The 24,982-nt window shown below is 42.7% G+C and overlaps 13 pseudogenes; all 13 read left to right on the top strand.

Annotated features, from left to right (window-relative positions):
- The first annotated feature begins 1,142 nt into the window (after nucleotides 1-1,142).
- Nucleotides 1,143-1,406, top strand: LOC130307065 (U2 spliceosomal RNA; annotated as a pseudogene).
- A 1,482-nt stretch (nucleotides 1,407-2,888) lies between these two features.
- On the top strand, nucleotides 2,889-3,152 carry LOC130307064 (U2 spliceosomal RNA; annotated as a pseudogene).
- Nucleotides 3,153-4,651: 1,499 nt separating this feature from the next.
- LOC130307059 (U2 spliceosomal RNA) lies at nucleotides 4,652-4,915 on the top strand (annotated as a pseudogene).
- A 1,469-nt stretch (nucleotides 4,916-6,384) lies between these two features.
- Nucleotides 6,385-6,648, top strand: LOC130307058 (U2 spliceosomal RNA; annotated as a pseudogene).
- A 1,934-nt stretch (nucleotides 6,649-8,582) lies between these two features.
- Nucleotides 8,583-8,846, top strand: LOC130307057 (U2 spliceosomal RNA; annotated as a pseudogene).
- Nucleotides 8,847-10,771: 1,925 nt separating this feature from the next.
- Nucleotides 10,772-11,035, top strand: LOC130307056 (U2 spliceosomal RNA; annotated as a pseudogene).
- A 1,927-nt stretch (nucleotides 11,036-12,962) lies between these two features.
- Nucleotides 12,963-13,226, top strand: LOC130307055 (U2 spliceosomal RNA; annotated as a pseudogene).
- Nucleotides 13,227-15,165: 1,939 nt separating this feature from the next.
- On the top strand, nucleotides 15,166-15,429 carry LOC130307054 (U2 spliceosomal RNA; annotated as a pseudogene).
- Nucleotides 15,430-17,361: 1,932 nt separating this feature from the next.
- On the top strand, nucleotides 17,362-17,625 carry LOC130307053 (U2 spliceosomal RNA; annotated as a pseudogene).
- Nucleotides 17,626-19,117: 1,492 nt separating this feature from the next.
- LOC130307052 (U2 spliceosomal RNA) lies at nucleotides 19,118-19,381 on the top strand (annotated as a pseudogene).
- Nucleotides 19,382-20,857: 1,476 nt separating this feature from the next.
- On the top strand, nucleotides 20,858-21,121 carry LOC130307051 (U2 spliceosomal RNA; annotated as a pseudogene).
- A 1,473-nt stretch (nucleotides 21,122-22,594) lies between these two features.
- Nucleotides 22,595-22,858, top strand: LOC130307038 (U2 spliceosomal RNA; annotated as a pseudogene).
- A 1,504-nt stretch (nucleotides 22,859-24,362) lies between these two features.
- On the top strand, nucleotides 24,363-24,626 carry LOC130307050 (U2 spliceosomal RNA; annotated as a pseudogene).
- The last annotated feature ends 356 nt before the right edge of the window (nucleotides 24,627-24,982 follow it).

Here is a 24,982-nt window from a genome sequence, read left to right as displayed (position 1 = left end):
AATGATAAAAACAAAATTTACCATCCATTGATGGATGGGAAATCCGCCATGAGGCATTTGTTTTTAGAAACTGCTGCTCACAACCAATGTTGCAATGGAGTGTCTCCATCTGCTGGTGGTATTGGAAAGGCATTAGTGCTATGACAGGGTCTGAAGAAGAAGAAGAAGAAGAAGAAGAAGAAGACGGAAAAAAATATATATAAAAAGAAAAAGAGAGAGAGAGAGAGAGACTGACTTAGTGAGCGAGTGAGTGAGAGAGTGTGAGAGAGTGAGAGTGAGTGAGAGTGAATGAGTGAGTGAGTGATTGAGTGAGTGAGTGAGTGAGAACAAATGAGTTAAAGCAAGTGAGTGAGAGAGATCGAATGAATGAAAGTCTGAATGACAGAAAGAAAAAAGGATGAAGAAAGAAGCATGAAGAAAAAAAAATGTATATGGAGTTGCTGACATGAGTGCAATCTACAAAGCCGTTGAGGCTGATCCTCATGGGAGGATTATTGCACCAGGACCCTTAGCACTTTTAAAATGCCATTCAATGCCACGGGCTAGATGTAAACTGCAGATGACCATGTTGTGGTAGTTACCATGGATACCCAAGTGATGTGTGAGCTAACACATAGGCCCAACAGATTCCAAGAAGGCCAGAATCACCAGCGGCACCACCATCGATTGTCAGGTCACCCGGATTCAGCAAATACCAGAGTCCAAAATGATGCAGGTTTATACTGTTAATTTTCAGTTTATCGTTACAGTTGGTGTTATTCCATGTCGGAAGGGACGCAGCTACAGCCAGTGGGGTAACTAGAGACAGGCAGGCAGCTATGTGCAACAAAGGTAGGCGTGTTGTTTTCATATGCAGATCTGAAATATTGTCTTATATGCAAGAGAAGGAGTGATGGGGGTTCAGGCAAAAGCCAGGCTATGGATTGCATTGCTAAATGCTCCATCAGAGTGCAATGGTCGCCTGTCCTTTTTTTAAGTGATGATGTGGGTTTAGCCTGTGCTGTATGTATGTATGGGTGGCTGACTGCCACCCACCCAGAAAGTGTATGGGAGGCTGGTTGGCTGCCAGCCTTCCTTCCATTCCTATGAGTAATGTGAGTGCTCATGAAGGGGACATGGTTGGGTCCACCCCTTTCCCGGTTATCCCCTCTAGGCCTTTTGGCTTAGATCAAGTGTAAAAAAAGAAAGGATCTTGCGACAGATCGCATGCTGAGGCACGTTTTTTTTTGTGTGAATACTTGCACTTGGGTGACTTGTGAGCACATACTGATACATACGTTCCCTATCTGGGGACCATAAATTAAATGGATTTTTGAGAAAGGGAGCTGATTTGGAAGCTTGCTTCTGTCGCCCTATGCATTGACCCGATGTGGCAGTATCTTCGGGTAGTGAACAGTGCACCACCCCATTCCAGTGTTAAACAAGAAAGATTCTCATTTAATCCTCCGTGGGTGAGAATTTGAGTTTGAGAATTGGAGACCAAAATGATGAGTTGCACTGACTGGTTTATGAACGTCTATTCATTTAGCATTTTAATGACCATGTTTGCACACTGATTGGTGTAAAAAAATAAAATAAAACTAAATAATAATAATCTAGCACACCTGTGCAGGTTTGACATGACATGACAGGTAGCTGTCTTGTGGGTGGTGCTGAATCCTGTTAAATGACATGAGGGTCTCATGCCTATACACAAGGGTGTGTCATTGCTGTTGCTTGACCATGCATTGGTTTCTGTGGTCAGTGAATGATAAAAACAAAATTTACCATCCATTGATGGATGGGAAATCCGCCATGAGGCATTTGTTTTTAGAAACTGCTGCTCACAACCAATGTTGCAATGGAGTGTCTCCATCTGCTGGTGGTATTGGAAAGGCATTAGTGCTATGACAGGGTCTGAAGAAGAAGAAGAAGAAGAAGAAGAAGAAGACGGAAAAAAATATATATAAAAAGAAAAAGAGAGAGAGAGAGAGAGACTGACTTAGTGAGCGAGTGAGTGAGAGAGTGTGAGAGAGTGAGAGTGAGTGAGAGTGAATGAGTGAGTGAGTGATTGAGTGAGTGAGTGAGTGAGAACAAATGAGTTAAAGCAAGTGAGTGAGAGAGATCGAATGAATGAAAGTCTGAATGACAGAAAGAAAAAAGGATGAAGAAAGAAGCATAAAGAAAAAAAAATGTATATGGAGTTGCTGACATGAGTGCAATCTACAAAGCCGTTGAGGCTGATCCTCATGGGAGGATTATTGCACCAGGACCCTTAGCACTTTTAAAATGCCATTCAATGCCACGGGCTAGATGTAAACTGCAGATGACCATGTTGTGGTAGTTACCATGGATACCCAAGTGATGTGTGAGCTAACACATAGGCCCAACAGATTCCAAGAAGGCCAGAATCACCAGCGGCACCACCATCGATTGTCAGGTCACCCGGATTCAGCAAATACCAGAGTCCAAAATGATGCAGGTTTATACTGTTAATTTTCAGTTTATCGTTACAGTTGGTGTTATTCCATGTCGGAAGGGACGCAGCTACAGCCAGTGGGGTAACTAGAGACAGGCAGGCAGCTATGTGCAACAAAGGTAGGCGTGTTGTTTTCATATGCAGATCTGAAATATTGTCTTATATGCAAGAGGAGGAGTGATGGGGGTTCAGGCAAAAGCCAGGCTATGGATTGCATTGCTAAATGCTCCATCAGAGTGCAATGGTCGCCTGTCCTTTTTTTAAGTGATGATGTGGGTTTAGCCTGTGCTGTATGTATGTATGGGTGGCTGACTGCCACCCACCCAGAAAGTGTATGGGAGGCTGGTTGGCTGCCAGCCTTCTTTCCATTCCTATGAGTAATGTGAGTGCTCATGAAGGGGACATGGTTGGGTCCACCCCTTTCCCGGTTATCCCCTCTAGGCCTTTTGGCTTAGATCAAGTGTAAAAAAAGAAAGGATCTTGCGACAGATCGCATGCTGAGGCACGTTTTTTTTTGTGTGAATACTTGCACTTGGGTGACTTGTGAGCACATACTGATACATACGTTCCCTATCTGGGGACCATAAATTAAATGGATTTTTGAGAAAGGGAGCTGATTTGGAAGCTTGCTTCTGTCGCCCTATGCATTGACCCGATGTGGCAGTATCTTCGGGTAGTGAACAGTGCACCACCCCATTCCAGTGTTAAACAAGAAAGATTCTCATTTAATCCTCCGTGGGTGAGAATTTGAGTTTGAGAATTGGAGACCAAAATGATGAGTTGCACTGACTGGTTTATGAACGTCTATTCATTTAGCATTTTAATGACCATGTTTGCACACTGATTGGTGTAAAAAAATAAAATAAAACTAAATAATAATAATCTAGCACACCTGTGCAGGTTTGACATGACATGACAGGTAGCTGTCTTGTGGGTGGTGCTGAATCCTGTTAAATGACATGAGGGTCTCATGCCTATACACAAGGGTGTGTCATTGCTGTTGCTTGACCATGCATTGGTTTCTGTGGTCAGTGAATGATAAAAACAAAATTTACCATCCATTGATGGATGGGAAATCCGCCATGAGGCATTTGTTTTTAGAAACTGCTGCTCACAACCAATGTTGCAATGGAGTGTCTCCATCTGCTGGTGGTATTGGAAAGGCATTAGTGCTATGACAGGGTCTGAAGAAGAAGAAGAAGAAGAAGAAGAAGAAGAAGAAGAAGAAGAAGAAGAAGAAGAAGACGGAAAAAAATATATATAAAAAGAAAAAGAGAGAGAGAGAGAGAGACTGACTTAGTGAGCGAGTGAGTGAGAGAGTGAGAGTGAGTGAGAGTGAATGAGTGAGTGAGTGATTGAGTGAGTGAGTGAGTGAGAACAAATGAGTTAAAGCAAGTGAGTGAGAGAGATCGAATGAATGAAAGTCTGAATGACAGAAAGAAAAAAGGATGAAGAAAGAAGCATGAAGAAAAAAAAATGTATATGGAGTTGCAGACATGAGTGCAATCTACAAAGCCGTTGAGGCTGATCCTCATGGGAGGATTATTGCACCAGGACCCTTAGCACTTTTAAAATGCCATTCAATGCCACGGGCTAGATGTAAACTGCAGATGACCATGTTGTGGTAGTTACCATGGATACCCAAGTGATGTGTGAGCTAACACATAGGCCCAACAGATTCCAAGAAGGCCAGAATCACCAGCGGCACCACCATCGATTGTCAGGTCACCCGGATTCAGCAAATACCAGAGTCCAAAATGATGCAGGTTTATACTGTTAATTTTCAGTTTATCGTTACAGTTGGTGTTATTCCATGTCGGAAGGGACGCAGCTACAGCCAGTGGGGTAACTAGAGACAGGCAGGCAGCTATGTGCAACAAAGGTAGGCGTGTTGTTTTCATATGCAGATCTGAAATATTGTCTTATATGCAAGAGGAGGAGTGATGGGGGTTCAGGCAAAAGCCAGGCTATGGATTGCATTGCTAAATGCTCCATCAGAGTGCAATGGTCGCCTGTCCTTTTTTTAAGTGATGATGTGGGTTTAGCCTGTGCTGTATGTATGTATGGGTGGCTGACTGCCACCCACCCAGAAAGTGTATGGGAGGCTGGTTGGCTGCCAGCCTTCCTTCCATTCCTATGAGTAATGTGAGTGCTCATGAAGGGGACATGGTTGGGTCCACCCCTTTCCCGGTTATCCCCTCTAGGCCTTTTGGCTTAGATCAAGTGTAAAAAAAGAAAGGATCTTGCGACAGATCGCATCCTGAGGCACGTTTTTTTTTGTGTGAATACTTGCACTTGGGTGACTTGTGAGCACATACTGATACATACGTTCCCTATCTGGGGACCATAAATTAAATGGATTTTTGAGAAAGGGAGCTGATTTGGAAGCTTGCTTCTGTCGCCCTATGCATTGACCCGATGTGGCAGTATCTTCGGGTAGTGAACAGTGCACCACCCCATTCCAGTGTTAAACAAGAAAGATTCTCATTTAATCCTCCGTGGGTGAGAATTTGAGTTTGAGAATTGGAGACCAAAATGATGAGTTGCACTGACTGGTTTATGAACGTCTATTCATTTAGCGTTTTAATGACCATGTTTGCACACTGATTGGTGTAAAAAAATAAAATAAAACTAAATAATAATAATCTAGCACACCTGTGCAGGTTTGACATGACATGACAGGTAGCTGTCTTGTGGGTGGTGCTGAATCCTGTTAAATGACATGAGGGTCTCATGCCTATACACAAGGGTGTGTCATTGCTGTTGCTTGACCATGCATTGGTTTCTGTGGTCAGTGAATGATAAAAACAAAATTTACCATCCATTGATGGATGGGAAATCCGCCATGAGGCATTTGTTTTTAGAAACTGCTGCTCACAACCAATGTTGCAATGGAGTGTCTCCATCTGCTGGTGGTATTGGAAAGGCATTAGTGCTATGACAGGGTCTGAAGAAGAAGAAGAAGAAGAAGAAGACGGAAAAAAATATATATAAAAAGAAAAAGAGAGAGAGAGAGAGAGACTGACTTAGTGAGCGAGTGAGTGAGAGAGTGAGAGTGAGTGAGAGTGAATGAGTGAGTGAGTGATTGAGTGAGTGAGTGAGTGAGTGAGAACAAATGAGTTAAAGCAAGTGAGTGAGAGAGATCGAATGAATGAAAGTCTGAATGACAGAAAGAAAAAAGGATGAAGAAAGTAGCATGAAGAAAAAAAATGTATATGGAGTTGCTGACATGAGTGCAATCTACAAAGCCGTTGAGGCTGATCCTCATGGGAGGATTATTGCACCAGGACCCTTAGCACTTTTAAAATGCCATTCAATGCCACGGGCTAGATGTAAACTGCAGATGACCATGTTGTGGTAGTTACCATGGATACCCAAGTGATGTGTGAGCTAACACATAGGCCCAACAGATTCCAAGAAGGCCAGAATCACCAGCGGCACCACCATCGATTGTCAGGTCACCCGGATTCAGCAAATACCAGAGTCCAAAATGATGCAGGTTTATACTGTTAATTTTCAGTTTATCGTTACAGTTGGTGTTATTCCATGTCGGAAGGGACGCAGCTACAGCCAGTGGGGTAACTAGAGACAGGCAGGCAGCTATGTGCAACAAAGGTAGGCGTGTTGTTTTCATATGCAGATCTGAAATATTGTCTTATATGCAAGAGGAGGAGTGATGGGGGTTCAGGCAAAAGCCAGGCTATGGATTGCATTGCTAAATGCTCCATCAGAGTGCAATGGTCGCCTGTCCTTTTTTTAAGTGATGATGTGGGTTTAGCCTGTGCTGTATATATGTATGGGTGGCTGACTGCCACCCACCCAGAAAGTGTATGGGAGGCTGGTTGGCTGCCAGCCTTCCTTCCATTCCTATGAGTAATGTGAGTGCTCATGAAGGGGACATGGTTGGGTCCACCCCTTTCCCGGTTATCCCCTCTAGGCCTTTTGGCTTAGATCAAGTGTAAAAAAAGAAAGGATCTTGCGACAGATCGCATCCTGAGGCACGTTTTTTTTTGTGTGAATACTTGCACTTGGGTGACTTGTGAGCACATACTGATACATACGTTCCCTATCTGGGGACCATAAATTAAATGGATTTTTGAGAAAGGGAGCTGATTTGGAAGCTTGCTTCTGTCGCCCTATGCATTGACCCGATGTGGCAGTATCTTCGGGTAGTGAACAGTGCACCACCCCATTCCAGTGTTAAACAAGAAAGATTCTCATTTAATCCTCCGTGGGTGAGAATTTGAGTTTGAGAATTGGAGACCAAAATGATGAGTTGCACTGACTGGTTTATGAACGTCTATTCATTTAGCGTTTTAATGACCATGTTTGCACACTGATTGGTGTAAAAAAAATAAAATAAAACTAAATAATAATAATCTAGCACACCTGTGCAGGTTTGACATGACATGACAGGTAGCTGTCTTGTGGGTGGTGCTGAATCCTGTTAAATGACATGAGGGTCTCATGCCTATACACAAGGGTGTGTCATTGCTGTTGCTTGACCATGCATTGGTTTCTGTGGTCAGTGAATGATAAAAACAAAATTTACCATCCATTGATGGATGGGAAATCCGCCATGAGGCATTTGTTTTTAGAAACTGCTGCTCACAACCAATGTTGCAATGGAGTGTCTCCATCTGCTGGTGGTATTGGAAAGGCATTAGTGCTATGACAGGGTCTGAAGAAGAAGAAGAAGAAGAAGAAAAAGAAGACGGAAAAAAATATATATAAAAAGAAAAAGAGAGAGAGAGAGAGAGACTGACTTAGTGAGCGAGTGAGTGAGAGAGTGAGAGTGAGTGAGAGTGAATGAGTGAGTGAGTGATTGAGTGAGTGAGTGAGTGAGTGAGAACAAATGAGTTAAAGCAAGTGAGTGAGAGAGATCGAATGAATGAAAGTCTGAATGACAGAAAGAAAAAAGGATGAAGAAAGAAGCATGAAGAAAAAAAAATGTATATGGAGTTGCTGACATGAGTGCAATCTACAAAGCCGTTGAGGCTGATCCTCATGGGAGGATTATTGCACCAGGACCCTTAGCACTTTTAAAATGCCATTCAATGCCACGGGCTAGATGTAAACTGCAGATGACCATGTTGTGGTAGTTACCATGGATACCCAAGTGATGTGTGAGCTAACACATAGGCCCAACAGATTCCAAGAAGGCCAGAATCACCAGCGGCACCACCATCGATTGTCAGGTCACCCGGATTCAGCAAATACCAGAGTCCAAAATGATGCAGGTTTATACTGTTAATTTTCAGTTTATCGTTACAGTTGGTGTTATTCCATGTCGGAAGGGACGCAGCTACAGCCAGTGGGGTAACTAGAGACAGGCAGGCAGCTATGTGCAACAAAGGTAGGCGTGTTGTTTTAATGCAGATCTGAAATATTGTCTTATATGCAAGAGGAGGAGTGATGGGGGTTCAGGCAAAAGCCAGGCTATGGATTGCATTGCTAAATGCTCCATCAGAGTGCAATGGTCGCCTGTCCTTTTTTTAAGTGATGATGTGGGTTTAGCCTGTGCTGTATGTATGTATGGGTGGCTGACTGCCACCCACCCAGAAAGTGTATGGGAGGCTGGTTGGCTGCCAGCCTTCCTTCCATTCCTATGAGTAATGTGAGTGCTCATTAGTGTTGAGCGGCATAGGCCATATTCGAATTCGCGAATATTCGCGAATATATGGACGAATATTCGTCATATATTCGCCAATATTCGCACATTCGTTATATTCTCGCTTTATTTTCGCGTATGCGAAAATGAACATATGTGAATATTAGCATGCAAAAATTTGCATATGCGAAAATTCGCATATGCGAAAGTTAGCATATGCTAATTTTCGCATATGCGAATTTTCGCACGCCAGTCTCACACAGTAGTATTAGAACCTTCTTTACACCACACAAGCTGGAAGCAGAGAGGGAGGATCACTGTGATGTGTACTGTGAAGAAAAAATAAATAAAAAAAAACGAATATTCGTAATTATGAATATATAGCGCTATATTCGCGAAATTCGCGAATTCGCGAATATGCGATATTCGCGAATAATATTCGAATTGCGAATATTCGCGAGCAACACTAGTGCTCATGAAGGGGACATGGTTGGGTCCACCCCTTTCCCGGTTATCCCCTCTAGGCCTTTTGGCTTAGATCAAGTGTAAAAAAAGAAAGGATCTTGCGACAGATCGCATCCTGAGGCACGTTTTTTTTTGTGTGAATACTTGCACTTGGGTGACTTGTGAGCACATACTGATACATACGTTCCCTATCTGGGGACCATAAATTAAATGGATTTTTGAGAAAGGGAGCTGATTTGGAAGCTTGCTTCTGTCGCCCTATGCATTGACCCGATGTGGCAGTATCTTCGGGTAGTGAACAGTGCACCACCCCATTCCAGTGTTAAACAAGAAAGATTCTCATTTAATCCTCCGTGGGTGAGAATTTGAGTTTGAGAATTGGAGACCAAAATGATGAGTTGCACTGACTGGTTTATGAACGTCTATTCATTTAGCGTTTTAATGACCATGTTTGCACACTGATTGGTGTAAAAAAATAAAATAAAACTAAATAATAATAATCTAGCACACCTGTGCAGGTTTGACATGACATGACAGGTAGCTGTCTTGTGGGTGGTGCTGAATCCTGTTAAATGACATGAGGGTCTCATGCCTATACACAAGGGTGTGTCATTGCTGTTGCTTGACCATGCATTGGTTTCTGTGGTCAGTGAATGATAAAAACAAAATTTACCATCCATTGATGGATGGGAAATCCGCCATGAGGCATTTGTTTTTAGAAACTGCTGCTCACAACCAATGTTGCAATGGAGTGTCTCCATCTGCTGGTGGTATTGGAAAGGCATTAGTGCTATGACAGGGTCTGAAGAAGAAGAAGAAGAAGAAGAAAAAGAAGACGGAAAAAAATATATATAAAAAGAAAAAGAGAGAGAGAGAGAGAGACTGACTTAGTGAGCGAGTGAGTGAGAGAGTGAGAGTGAGTGAGAGTGAATGAGTGAGTGAGTGATTGAGTGAGTGAGTGAGAACAAATGAGTTAAAGCAAGTGAGTGAGAGAGATCGAATGAATGAAAGTCTGAATGACAGAAAGAAAAAAGGATGAAGAAAGAAGCATGAAGAAAAAAAAATGTATATGGAGTTGCTGACATGAGTGCAATCTACAAAGCCGTTGAGGCTGATCCTCATGGGAGGATTATTGCACCAGGACCCTTAGCACTTTTAAAATGCCATTCAATGCCACGGGCTAGATGTAAACTGCAGATGACCATGTTGTGGTAGTTACCATGGATACCCAAGTGATGTGTGAGCTAACACATAGGCCCAACAGATTCCAAGAAGGCCAGAATCACCAGCGGCACCACCATCGATTGTCAGGTCACCCGGATTCAGCAAATACCAGAGTCCAAAATGATGCAGGTTTATACTGTTAATTTTCAGTTTATCGTTACAGTTGGTGTTATTCCATGTCGGAAGGGACGCAGCTACAGCCAGTGGGGTAACTAGAGACAGGCAGGCAGCTATGTGCAACAAAGGTAGGCGTGTTGTTTTAATGCAGATCTGAAATATTGTCTTATATGCAAGAGGAGGAGTGATGGGGGTTCAGGCAAAAGCCAGGCTATGGATTGCATTGCTAAATGCTCCATCAGAGTGCAATGGTCGCCTGTCCTTTTTTTAAGTGATGATGTGGGTTTAGCCTGTGCTGTATGTATGTATGGGTGGCTGACTGCCACCCACCCAGAAAGTGTATGGGAGGCTGGTTGGCTGCCAGCCTTCCTTCCATTCCTATGAGTAATGTGAGTGCTCATTAGTGTTGAGCGGCATAGGCCATATTCGAATTCGCGAATATTCGCGAATATATGGACGAATATTCGTCATATATTCGCCAATATTCGCACATTCGTTATATTCTCGCTTTATTTTCGCGTATGCGAAAATGAACATATGTGAATATTAGCATGCAAAAATTTGCATATGCGAAAATTCGCATATGCGAAAGTTAGCATATGCTAATTTTCGCATATGCGAATTTTCGCACGCCAGTCTCACACAGTAGTATTAGAACCTTCTTTACACCACACAAGCTGGAAGCAGAGAGGGAGGATCACTGTGATGTGTACTGTGAAGAAAAAATAAATAAAAAAAAACGAATATTCGTAATTATGAATATATAGCGCTATATTCGCGAAATTCGCGAATTCGCGAATATGCGATATTCGCGAATAATATTCGAATTGCGAATATTCGCGAGCAACACTAGTGCTCATGAAGGGGACATGGTTGGGTCCACCCCTTTCCCGGTTATCCCCTCTAGGCCTTTTGGCTTAGATCAAGTGTAAAAAAAGAAAGGATCTTGCGACAGATCGCATCCTGAGGCACGTTTTTTTTTGTGTGAATACTTGCACTTGGGTGACTTGTGAGCACATACTGATACATACGTTCCCTATCTGGGGACCATAAATTAAATGGATTTTTGAGAAAGGGAGCTGATTTGGAAGCTTGCTTCTGTCGCCCTATGCATTGACCCGATGTGGCAGTATCTTCGGGTAGTGAACAGTGCACCACCCCATTCCAGTGTTAAACAAGAAAGATTCTCATTTAATCCTCCGTGGGTGAGAATTTGAGTTTGAGAATTGGAGACCAAAATGATGAGTTGCACTGACTGGTTTATGAACGTCTATTCATTTAGCGTTTTAATGACCATGTTTGCACACTGATTGGTGTAAAAAAATAAAATAAAACTAAATAATAATAATCTAGCACACCTGTGCAGGTTTGACATGACATGACAGGTAGCTGTCTTGTGGGTGGTGCTGAATCCTGTTAAATGACATGAGGGTCTCATGCCTATACACAAGGGTGTGTCATTGCTGTTGCTTGACCATGCATTGGTTTCTGTGGTCAGTGAATGATAAAAACAAAATTTAACATCCATTGATGGATGGGAAATCCGCCATGAGGCATTTGTTTTTAGAAACTGCTGCTCACAACCAATGTTGCAATGGAGTGTCTCCATCTGCTGGTGGTATTGGAAAGGCATTAGTGCTATGACAGGGTCTGAAGAAGAAGAAGAAGAAGAAGAAAAAGAAGACGGAAAAAAATATATATAAAAAGAAAAAGAGAGAGAGAGAGAGAGAGACTGACTTAGTGAGCGAGTGAGTGAGAGAGTGAGAGTGAGTGAGAGTGAATGAGTGAGTGAGTGATTGAGTGAGTGAGTGAGAACAAATGAGTTAAAGCAAGTGAGTGAGAGAGATCGAATGAATGAAAGTCTGAATGACAGAAAGAAAAAAGGATGAAGAAAGAAGCATGAAGAAAAAAAAATGTATATGGAGTTGCTGACATGAGTGCAATCTACAAAGCCGTTGAGGCTGATCCTCATGGGAGGATTATTGCACCAGGACCCTTAGCACTTTTAAAATGCCATTCAATGCCACGGGCTAGATGTAAACTGCAGATGACCATGTTGTGGTAGTTACAATGGATACCCAAGTGATGTGTGAGCTAACACATAGGCCCAACAGATTCCAAGAAGGCCAGAATCACCAGCGGCACCACCATCGATTGTCAGGTCACCCGGATTCAGCAAATACCAGAGTCCAAAATGATGCAGGTTTATACTGTTAATTTTCAGTTTATCGTTACAGTTGGTGTTATTCCATGTCGGAAGGGACGCAGCTACAGCCAGTGGGGTAACTAGAGACAGGCAGGCAGCTATGTGCAACAAAGGTAGGCGTGTTGTTTTAATGCAGATCTGAAATATTGTCTTATATGCAAGAGGAGGAGTGATGGGGGTTCAGGCAAAAGCCAGGCTATGGATTGCATTGCTAAATGCTCCATCAGAGTGCAATGGTCGCCTGTCCTTTTTTTAAGTGATGATGTGGGTTTAGCCTGTGCTGTATGTATGTATGGGTGGCTGACTGCCACCCACCCAGAAAGTGTATGGGAGGCTGGTTGGCTGCCAGCCTTCCTTCCATTCCTATGAGTAATGTGAGTGCTCATTAGTGTTGAGCGGCATAGGCCATATTCGAATTCGCGAATATTCGCGAATATATGGACGAATATTCGTCATATATTCGCCAATATTCGCACATTCGTTATATTCTCGCTTTATTTTCGCGTATGCGAAAATGAACATATGTGAATATTAGCATGCAAAAATTTGCATATGCGAAAATTCGCATATGCGAAAAGTAGCATATGCGAATTTTCGCATATGCGAATTTTCGCACGCCAGTCTCACACAGTAGTATTAGAACCTTCTTTACACCACACAAGCTGGAAGCAGAGAGGGAGGATCACTGTGATGTGTACTGTGAAGAAAAAATAAATAAAAAAAACCGAATATTCGTAATTACGAATATATAGCGCTATATTCGCGAAATTCGCGAATTCGCGAATATGCGATATTCGCGAATAATATTCGAATTGCGAATATTCGCGAGCAACACTAGTGCTCATGAAGGGGACATGGTTGGGTCCACCCCTTTCCCGGTTATCCCCTCTAGGCCTTTTGGCTTAGATCAAGTGTAAAAAAAGAAAGGATCTTGCGACAGATCGCATCCTGAGGCACGTTTTTTTTTGTGTGAATACTTGCACTTGGGTGACTTGTGAGCACATACTGATACATACGTTCCCTATCTGGGGACCATAAATTAAATGGATTTTTGAGAAAGGGAGCTGATTTGGAAGCTTGCTTCTGTCGCCCTATGCATTGACCCGATGTGGCAGTATCTTCGGGTAGTGAACAGTGCACCACCCCATTCCAGTGTTAAACAAGAAAGATTCTCATTTAATCCTCCGTGGGTGAGAATTTGAGTTTGAGAATTGGAGACCAAAATGATGAGTTGCACTGACTGGTTTATGAACGTCTATTCATTTAGCGTTTTAATGACCATGTTTGCACACTGATTGGTGTAAAAAAATAAAATAAAACTAAATAATAATAATCTAGCACACCTGTGCAGGTTTGACATGACATGACAGGTAGCTGTCTTGTGGGTGGTGCTGAATCCTGTTAAATGACATGAGGGTCTCATGCCTATACACAAGGGTGTGTCATTGCTGTTGCTTGACCATGCATTGGTTTCTGTGGTCAGTGAATGATAAAAACAAAATTTACCATCCATTGATGGATGGGAAATCCGCCATGAGGCATTTGTTTTTAGAAACTGCTGCTCACAACCAATGTTGCAATGGAGTGTCTCCATCTGCTGGTGGTATTGGAAAGGCATTAGTGCTATGACAGGGTCTGAAGAAGAAGAAGAAGAAGAAGAAGAAGAAGAAGAAGACGGAAAAAAATATATATAAAAAGAAAAAGAGAGAGAGAGAGAGAGACTGACTTAGTGAGCGAGTGAGTGAGAGAGTGAGAGTGAGTGAGAGTGAATGAGTGAGTGAGTGATTGAGTGAGTGAGTGAGTGAGTGAGAACAAATGAGTTAAAGCAAGTGAGTGAGAGAGATCGAATGAATGAAAGTCTGAATGACAGAAAGAAAAAAGGATGAAGAAAGAAGCATGAAGAAAAAAAAATGTATATGGAGTTGCTGACATGAGTGCAATCTACAAAGCCGTTGAGGCTGATCCTCATGGGAGGATTATTGCACCAGGACCCTTAGCACTTTTAAAATGCCATTCAATGCCACGGGCTAGATGTAAACTGCAGATGACCATGTTGTGGTAGTTACCATGGATACCCAAGTGATGTGTGAGCTAACACATAGGCCCAACAGATTCCAAGAAGGCCAGAATCACCAGCGGCACCACCATCGATTGTCAGGTCACCCGGATTCAGCAAATACCAGAGTCCAAAATGATGCAGGTTTATACTGTTAATTTTCAGTTTATCGTTACAGTTGGTGTTATTCCATGTCGGAAGGGACGCAGCTACAGCCAGTGGGGTAACTAGAGACAGGCAGGCAGCTATGTGCAACAAAGGTAGGCGTGTTGTTTTAATGCAGATCTGAAATATTGTCTTATATGCAAGAGGAGGAGTGATGGGGGTTCAGGCAAAAGCCAGGCTATGGATTGCATTGCTAAATGCTCCATCAGAGTGCAATGGTCGCCTGTCCTTTTTTTAAGTGATGATGTGGGTTTAGCCTGTGCTGTATGTATGTATGGGTGGCTGACTGCCACCCACCCAGAAAGTGTATGGGAGGCTGGTTGGCTGCCAGCCTTCCTTCCATTCCTATGAGTAATGTGAGTGCTCATTAGTGTTGAGCGGCATAGGCCATATTCGAATTCGCGAATATTCGCGAATATATGGACGAATATTCGTCATATATTCGCCAATATTCGCACATTCGTTATATTCTCGCTTTATTTTCGCGTATGCGAAAATGAACATATGTGAATATTAGCATGCAAAAATTTGCATATGCGAAAATTCGCATATGCGAAACTTAGCATATGCTAATTTTCGCATATGCGAATTTTCGCACGCCAGTCTCACACAGTAGTATTAGAACCTTCTTTACACCACACAAGCTGGAAGCAGAGAGGGAGGATCACTGTGATGTGTACTGTGAAGAAAAAATAAATAAAAAAAACCGAATATTCGTAATTACGAATATATAGCGCTATATTCGCGAAATTCGCGAATTCGCGAATATGCGATATTCGCGAATAATATTCGAATTGCGAATATTCGCGAGCAACACTAGTGCTCATGAAGGGGACATGGTTGGGTCCACCCCTTTCCCGGTTATCCCCTCTAGGCCTTTTGGCTTAGATCAAGTGTAAAAAAAGAAAGGATCTTGCGACAGATCGCATCCTGAGGCACGTTTTTTTTTGTGTGAATACTTGCACTTGGGTGACTTGTGAGCACATACTGATACATACGTTCCCTATCTGGGGACCATAAATTAAATGGATTTTTGAGAAAGGGAGCTGATTTGGAAGCTTGCTTCTGTCGCCCTATGCATTGACCCGATGTGGCAGTATCTTCGGGTAGTGAACAGTGCACCACCCCATTCCAGTGTTAAACAAGAAAGATTCTCATTTAATCCTCCGTGTGTGAGAATTTGAGTTTGAGAATTGGAGACCAAAATGATGAGTTGCACTGACTGGTTTATGAACGTCTATTCGTTTAGCGTTTTAATGACCATGTTTGCACACTGATTGGTGTAAAAAAATAAAATAAAACTAAATAATAATAATCTAGCACACCTGTGCAGGTTTGACATGACATGACAGGTAGCTGTCTTGTGGGTGGTGCTGAATCCTGTTAAATGACATGAGGGTCTCATGCCTATACACAAGGGTGTGTCATTGCTGTTGCTTGACCATGCATTGGTTTCTGTGGTCAGTGAATGATAAAAACAAAATTTACCATCCATTGATGGATGGGAAATCCGCCATGAGGCATTTGTTTTTAGAAACTGCTGCTCACAACCAATGTTGCAATGGAGTGTCTCCATCTGCTGGTGGTATTGGAAAGGCATTAGTGCTATGACAGGGTCTGAAGAAGAAGAAGAAGAAGAAGAAGAAGAAGAAGAAGAAGAAGAAGACGGAAAAAAATATATATAAAAAGAAAAAGAGAGAGAGAGACTGACTTAGTGAGCGAGTGAGTGAGAGAGTGAGAGTGAGTGAGAGTGAATGAGTGAGTGAGTGATTGAGTGAGTGAGTGAGTGAGTGAGAACAAATGAGTTAAAGCAAGTGAGTGAGAGAGATCGAATGAATGAAAGTCTGAATGACAGAAAGAAAAAAGGATGAAGAAAGAAGCATGAAGAAAAAAAAATGTATATGGAGTTGCTGACATGAGTGCAATCTACAAAGCCGTTGAGGCTGATCCTCATGGGAGGATTATTGCACCAGGACCCTTAGCACTTTTAAAATGCCATTCAATGCCACGGGCTAGATGTAAACTGCAGATGACCATGTTGTGGTAGTTACCATGGATACCCAAGTGATGTGTGAGCTAACACATAGGCCCAACAGATTCCAAGAAGGCCAGAATCACCAGCGGCACCACCATCGATTGTCAGGTCACCCGGATTCAGCAAATACCAGAGTCCAAAATGATGCAGGTTTATACTGTTAATTTTCAGTTTATCGTTACAGTTGGTGTTATTCCATGTCGGAAGGGACGCAGCTACAGCCAGTGGGGTAACTAGAGACAGGCAGGCAGCTATGTGCAACAAAGGTAGGCGTGTTGTTTTAATGCAGATCTGAAATATTGTCTTATATGCAAGAGGAGGAGTGATGGGGGTTCAGGCAAAAGCCAGGCTATGGATTGCATTGCTAAATGCTCCATCAGAGTGCAATGGTCGCCTGTCCTTTTTTTAAGTGATGATGTGGGTTTAGCCTGTGCTGTATGTATGTATGGGTGGCTGACTGCCACCCACCCAGAAAGTGTATGGGAGGCTGGTTGGCTGCCAGCCTTCCTTCCATTCCTATGAGTAATGTGAGTGCTCATTAGTGTTGAGCGGCATAGGCCATATTCGAATTCGCGAATATATGGACGAATATTCGTCATATATTCGCCAATATTCGCACATTCGTTATATTCTCGCTTTATTTTCGCGTATGCGAAAATGAACATATGTGAATATTAGCATGCAAAAATTTGCATATGCGAAAATTCGCATATGCGAAAATTAGCATATGCTAATTTTCGCATATGCGAATTTTCGCACGCCAGTCTCACACAGTAGTATTAGAACCTTCTTTACACCACACAAGCTGGAAGCAGAGAGGGAGAATCACTGTGATGTGTACTGTGAAGAAAAAATAAATAAAAAAAAACGAATATTCGTAATTACGAATATATAGCGCTATATTCGCGAAATTCGCGAATTCGCGAATATGCGATATTCGCGAATAATATTCGAATTGCGAATATTCGCGAGCAACACTAGTGCTCATGAAGGGGACATGGTTGGGTCCACCCCTTTCCCGGTTATCCCCTCTAGGCCTTTTGGCTTAGATCAAGTGTAAAAAAAGAAAGGATCTTGCGACAGATCGCATCCTGAGGCACGTTTTTTTTTGTGTGAATACTTGCACTTGGGTGACTTGTGAGCACATACTGATACATACGTTCCCTATCTGGGGACCATAAATTAAATGGATTTTTGAGAAAGGGAGCTGATTTGGAAGCTTGCTTCTGTCGCCCTATGCATTGACCCGATGTGGCAGTATCTTCGGGTAGTGAACAGTGCACCACCCCATTCCAGTGTTAAACAAGAAAGATTCTCATTTAATCCTCCGTGGGTGAGAATTTGAGTTTGAGAATTGGAGACCAAAATGATGAGTTGCACTGACTGGTTTATGAACGTCTATTCATTTAGCGTTTTAATGACCATGTTTGCACACTGATTGGTGTAAAAAAATAAAATAAAACTAAATAATAATAATCTAGCACACCTGTGCAGGTTTGACATGACATGACAGGTAGCTGTCTTGTGGGTGGTGCTGAATCCTGTTAAATGACATGAGGGTCTCATGCCTATACACAAGGGTGTGTCATTGCTGTTGCTTGACCATGCATTGGTTTCTGTGGTCAGTGAATGATAAAAACAAAATTTACCATCCATTGATGGATGGGAAATCCGCCATGAGGCATTTGTTTTTAGAAACTGCTGCTCACAACCAATGTTGCAATGGAGTGTCTCCATCTGCTGGTGGTATTGGAAAGGCATTAGTGCTATGACAGGGTCTGAAGAAGAAGAAGAAGAAGAAGAAGAAGAAGAAGAAGAAGAAGACGGAAAAAAATATATATAAAAAGAAAAAGAGAGAGAGAGAGAGAGACTGACTTAGTGAGCGAGTGAGTGAGAGAGTGAGAGTGAGTGAGAGTGAATGAGTGAGTGAGTGATTGAGTGAGTGAGTGAGTGAGTGAGTGAGAACAAATGAGTTAAAGCAAGTGAGTGAGAGAGATCGAATGAATGAAAGTCTGAATGACAGAAAGAAAAAAGGATGAAGAAAGAAGCATGAAGAAAAAAAAATGTATATGGAGTTGCTGACATGAGTGCAATCTACAAAGCCGTTGAGGCTGATCCTCATGGGAGGATTATTGCACCAGGACCCTTAGCACTTTTAAAATGCCATTCAATGCCACGGGCTAGATGTAAACTGCAGATGACCATGTTGTGGTAGTTACCATGGATACCCAAGTGATGTGTGAGCTAACACATAGGCCCAACAGATTCCAAGAAGGCCAGAATCACCAGCGGCACCACCATCGATTGTCAGGTCACCCGGATTCAGCAAATACCAGAGTCCAAAATGATGCAGGTTTATACTGTTAATTTTCAGTTTATCGTTACAGTTGGTGTTATTCCATGTCGGAAGGGACGCAGCTACAGCCAGTGGGGTAACTAGAGACAGGCAGGCAGCTATGTGCAACAAAGGTAGGCGTGTTGTTTTCATATGCAGATCTGAAATATTGTCTTATATGCAAGAGGAGGAGTGATGGGGGTTCAGGCAAAAGCCAGGCTATGGATTGCATTGCTAAATGCTCCATCAGAGTGCAATGGTCGCCTGTCCTTTTTTTAAGTGATGATGTGGGTTTAGCCTGTGCTGTATGTATGTATGGGTGGCTGACTGCCACCCACCCAGAAAGTGTATGGGAGGCTGGTTGGCTGCCAGCCTTCCTTCCATTCCTATGAGTAATGTGAGTGCTCATGAAGGGGACATGGTTGGGTCCACCCCTTTCCCGGTTATCCCCTCTAGGCCTTTTGGCTTAGATCAAGTGTAAAAAAAGAAAGGATCTTGCGACAGATCGCATCCTGAGGCACGTTTTTTTTTGTGTGAATACTTGCACTTGGGTGACTTGTGAGCACATACTGATACATACGTTCCCTATCTGGGGACCATAAATTAAATGGATTTTTGAGAAAGGGAGCTGATTTGGAAGCTTGCTTCTGTCGCCCTATGCATTGACCCGATGTGGCAGTATCTTCGGGTAGTGAACAGTGCACCACCCCATTCCAGTGTTAAACAAGAAAGATTCTCATTTAATCCTCCATGGGTGAGAATTTGAGTTTGAGAATTGGAGACCAAAATGATGAGTTGCACTGACTGGTTTATGAACGTCTATTCATTTAGCGTTTTAATGACCATGTTTGCAGACTGATTGGTGTAAAAAAATAAAATAAAACTAAATAATAATAATCTAGCACACCTGTGCAGGTTTGACATGACATGACAGGTAGCTGTCTTGTGGGTGGTGCTGAATCCTGTTAAATGACATGAGGGTCTCATGCCTATACACAAGGGTGTGTCATTGCTGTTGCTTGACCATGCATTGGTTTCTGTGGTCAGTGAATGATAAAAACAAAATTTACCATCCATTGATGGATGGGAAATCCGCCATGAGGCATTTGTTTTTAGAAACTGCTGCTCACAACCAATGTTGCAATGGAGTGTCTCCATCTGCTGGTGGTATTGGAAAGGCATTAGTGCTATGACAGGGTCTGAAGAAGAAGAAGAAGAAGAAGAAAAAGAAGACGGAAAAAAATATATATAAAAAGAAAAAGAGAGAGAGAGAGAGAGACTGACTTAGTGAGCGAGTGAGTGAGAGAGTGAGAGTGAGTGAGAGTGAATGAGTGAGTGAGTGATTGAGTGAGTGAGTGAGTGAGTGAGAACAAATGAGTTAAAGCAAGTGAGTGAGAGAGATCGAATGAATGAAAGTCTGAATGACAGAAAGAAAAAAGGATGAAGAAAGAAGCATGAAGAAAAAAAAATGTATATGGAGTTGCTGACATGAGTGCAATCTACAAAGCCGTTGAGGCTGATCCTCATGGGAGGATTATTGCACCAGGACCCTTAGCACTTTTAAAATGCCATTCAATGCCACGGGCTAGATGTAAACTGCAGATGACCATGTTGTGGTAGTTACCATGGATACCCAAGTGATGTGTGAGCTAACACATAGGCCCAACAGATTCCAAGAAGGCCAGAATCACCAGCGGCACCACCATCGATTGTCAGGTCACCCGGATTCAGCAAATACCAGAGTCCAAAATGATGCAGGTTTATACTGTTAATTTTCAGTTTATCGTTACAGTTGGTGTTATTCCATGTCGGAAGGGACGCAGCTACAGCCAGTGGGGTAACTAGAGACAGGCAGGCAGCTATGTGCAACAAAGGTAGGCGTGTTGTTTTCATATGCAGATCTGAAATATTGTCTTATATGCAAGAGGAGGAGTGATGGGGGTTCAGGCAAAAGCCAGGCTATGGATTGCATTGCTAAATGCTCCATCAGAGTGCAATGGTCGCCTGTCCTTTTTTTAAGTGATGATGTGGGTTTAGCCTGTGCTGTATGTATGTATGGGTGGCTGACTGCCACCCACCCAGAAAGTGTATGGGAGGCTGGTTGGCTGCCAGCCTTCCTTCCATTCCTATGAGTAATGTGAGTGCTCATGAAGGGGACATGGTTGGGTCCACCCCTTTCCCGGTTATCCCCTCTAGGCCTTTTGGCTTAGATCAAGTGTAAAAAAAGAAAGGATCTTGCGACAGATCGCATCCTGAGGCACGTTTTTTTTTGTGTGAATACTTGCACTTGGGTGACTTGTGAGCACATACTGATACATACGTTCCCTATCTGGGGACCATAAATTAAATGGATTTTTGAGAAAGGGAGCTGATTTGGAAGCTTGCTTCTGTCGCCCTATGCATTGACCCGATGTGGCAGTATCTTCGGGTAGTGAACAGTGCACCACCCCATTCCAGTGTTAAACAAGAAAGATTCTCATTTAATCCTCCGTGGGTGAGAATTTGAGTTTGAGAATTGGAGACCAAAATGATGAGTTGCACTGACTGGTTTATGAACGTCTATTCATTTAGCGTTTTAATGACCATGTTTGCACACTGATTGGTGTAAAAAAATAAAATAAAACTAAATAATAATAATCTAGCACACCTGTGCAGGTTTGACATGACATGACAGGTAGCTGTCTTGTGGGTGGTGCTGAATCCTGTTAAATGACATGAGGGTCTCATGCCTATACACAAGGGTGTGTCATTGCTGTTGCTTGACCATGCATTGGTTTCTGTGGTCAGTGAATGATAAAAACAAAATTTACCATCCATTGATGGATGGGAAATCCGCCATGAGGCATTTGTTTTTAGAAACTGCTGCTCACAACCAATGTTGCAATGGAGTGTCTCCATCTGCTGGTGGTATTGGAAAGGCATTAGTGCTATGACAGGGTCTGAAGAAGAAGAAGAAGAAGAAGAAGAAGACGGAAAAAAATATATATAAAAAGAAAAAGAGAGAGAGAGAGAGAGACTGACTTAGTGAGCGAGTGAGTGAGAGAGTGAGAGTGAGTGAGAGTGAATGAGTGAGTGAGTGATTGAGTGAGTGAGTGAGTGAGTGAGAACAAATGAGTTAAAGCAAGTGAGTGAGAGAGATCGAATGAATGAAAGTCTGAATGACAGAAAGAAAAAAGGATGAAGAAAGAAGCATGAAGAAAAAAAAATGTATATGGAGTTGCTGACATGAGTGCAATCTACAAAGCCGTTGAGGCTGATCCTCATGGGAGGATTATTGCACCAGGACCCTTAGCACTTTTAAAATGCCATTCAATGCCACGGGCTAGATGTAAACTGCAGATGACCATGTTGTGGTAGTTACCATGGATACCCAAGTGATGTGTGAGCTAACACATAGGCCCAACAGATTCCAAGAAGGCCAGAATCACCAGCGGCACCACCATCGATTGTCAGGTCACCCGGATTCAGCAAATACCAGAGTCCAAAATGATGCAGGTTTATACTGTTAATTTTCAGTTTATCGTTACAGTTGGTGTTATTCCATGTCGGAAGGGACGCAGCTACAGCCAGTGGGGTAACTAGAGACAGGCAGGCAGCTATGTGCAACAAAGGTAGGCGTGTTGTTTTCATATGCAGATCTGAAATATTGTCTTATATGCAAGAGGAGGAGTGATGGGGGTTCAGGCAAAAGCCAGGCTATGGATTGCATTGCTAAATGCTCCATCAGAGTGCAATGGTCGCCTGTCCTTTTTTTAAGTGATGATGTGGGTTTAGCCTGTGCTGTATGTATGTATGGGTGGCTGACTGCCACCCACCCAGAAAGTGTATGGGAGGCTGGTTGGCTGCCAGCCTTCCTTCCATTCCTATGAGTAATGTGAGTGCTCATGAAGGGGACATGGTTGGGTCCACCCCTTTCCCGGTTATCCCCTCTAGGCCTTTTGGCTTAGATCAAGTGTAAAAAAAGAAAGGATCTTGCGACAGATCGCATCCTGAGGCACGTTTTTTTTTGTGTGAATACTTGCACTTGGGTGACTTGTGAGCACATACTGATACATACGTTCCCTATCTGGGGACCATAAATTAAATGGATTTTTGAGAAAGGGAGCTGATTTGGAAGCTTGCTTCTGTTGCCCTATGCATTGACCCGATGTGGCAGTATCTTCGGGTAGTGAACAGTGCACCACCCCATTCCAGTGTTAAACAAGAAAGATTCTCATTTAATCCTCCGTGGGTGAGAATTTGAGTTTGAGAATTGGAGACCAAAATGATGAGTTGCACTGACTGGTTTATGAACGTCTATTCATTTAGCGTTTTAATGACCATGTTTGCACACTGATTGGTGTAAAAAAATAAAATAAAACTAAATAATAATAATCTAGCACACCTGTGCAGGTTTGACATGACATGACAGGTAGCTGTCTTGTGGGTGGTGCTGAATCCTGTTAAATGACATGAGGGTCTCATGCCTATACACAAGGGTGTGTCATTGCTGTTGCTTGACCATGCATTGGTTTCTGTGGTCAGTGAATGATAAAAACAAAATTTACCATCCATTGATGGATGGGAAATCCGCCATGAGGCATTTGTTTTTAGAAACTGCTGCTCACAACCAATGTTGCAATGGAGTGTCTCCATCTGCTGGTGGTATTGGAAAGGCATTAGTGCTATGACAGGGTCTGAAGAAGAAGAAGAAGAAGAAGAAGAAGAAGAAGAAGAAGAAGAAGAAGAAGAAGACGGAAAAAAATATATATAAAAAGAAAAAGAGAGAGAGAGAGAGAGACTGACTTAGTGAGCGAGTGAGTGAGAGAGTGAGAGTGAGTGAGAGTGAATGAGTGAGTGAGTGATTGAGTGAGTGAGTGAGTGAGTGAGTGAGAACAAATGAGTTAAAGCAAGTGAGTGAGAGAGATCGAATGAATGAAAGTCTGAATGACAGAAAGAAAAAAGGATGAAGAAAGAAGCATGAAGAAAAAAAAATGTATATGGAGTTGCTGACATGAGTGCAATCTACAAAGCCGTTGAGGCTGATCCTCATGGGAGGATTATTGCACCAGGACCCTTAGCACTTTTAAAATGCCATTCAATGCCACGGGCTAGATGTAAACTGCAGATGACCATGTTGTGGTAGTTACCATGGATACCCAAGTGATGTGTGAGCTAACACATAGGCCCAACAGATTCCAAGAAGGCCAGAATCACCAGCGGCACCACCATCGATTGTCAGGTCACCCGGATTCAGCAAATACCAGAGTCCAAAATGATGCAGGTTTATACTGTTAATTTTCAGTTTATCGTTACAGTTGGTGTTATTCCATGTCGGAAGGGACGCAGCTACAGCCAGTGGGGTAACTAGAGACAGGCAGGCAGCTATGTGCAACAAAGGTAGGCTTGTTGTTTTCATATGCAGATCTGAAATATTGTCTTATATGCAAGAGGAGGAGTGATGGGGGTTCAGGCAAAAGCCAGGCTATGGATTGCATTGCTAAATGCTCCATCAGAGTGCAATGGTCGCCTGTCCTTTTTTTAAGTGATGATGTGGGTTTAGCCTGTGCTGTATGTATGTATGGGTGGCTGACTGCCACCCACCCAGAAAGTGTATGGGAGGCTGGTTGGCTGCCAGCCTTCCTTCCATTCCTATGAGTAATGTGAGTGCTCATGAAGGGGACATGGTTGGGTCCACCCCTTTCCCGGTTATCCCCTCTAGGCCTTTTGGCTTAGATCAAGTGTAAAAAAAGAAAGGATCTTGCGACAGATCGCATCCTGAGGCACGTTTTTTTTTGTGTGAATACTTGCACTTGGGTGACTTGTGAGCACATACTGATACATACGTTCCCTATCTGGGGACCATAAATTAAATGGATTTTTGAGAAAGGGAGCTGATTTGGAAGCTTGCTTCTGTCGCCCTATGCATTGACCCGATGTGGCAGTATCTTCGGGTAGTGAACAGTGCACCACCCCATTCCAGTGTTAAACAAGAAAGATTCTCATTTAATCCTCCGTGGGTGAGAATTTGAGTTTGAGAATTGGAGACCAAAATGATGAGTTGCACTGACTGGTTTATGAACGTCTATTCATTTAGCGTTTTAATGACCATGTTTGCACACTGATTGGTGTAAAAAAATAAAATAAAACTAAATAATAATAATCTAGCACACCTGTGCAGGTTTGACATGACATGACAGGTAGCTGTCTTGTGGGTGGTGCTGAATCCTGTTAAATGACATGAGGGTCTCATGCCTATACACAAGGGTGTGTCATTGCTGTTGCTTGACCATGCATTGGTTTCTGTGGTCAGTGAATGATAAAAACAAAA

This window comes from Hyla sarda, unplaced genomic scaffold (assembly GCF_029499605.1).
Source record: "Hyla sarda isolate aHylSar1 unplaced genomic scaffold, aHylSar1.hap1 scaffold_1415, whole genome shotgun sequence".
Lineage (NCBI taxonomy): Eukaryota > Metazoa > Chordata > Amphibia > Anura > Hylidae > Hyla > Hyla sarda.
Note: the sequence above shows the minus strand (reverse complement) of the source record. Positions and strands in the feature narration are given on the sequence as shown.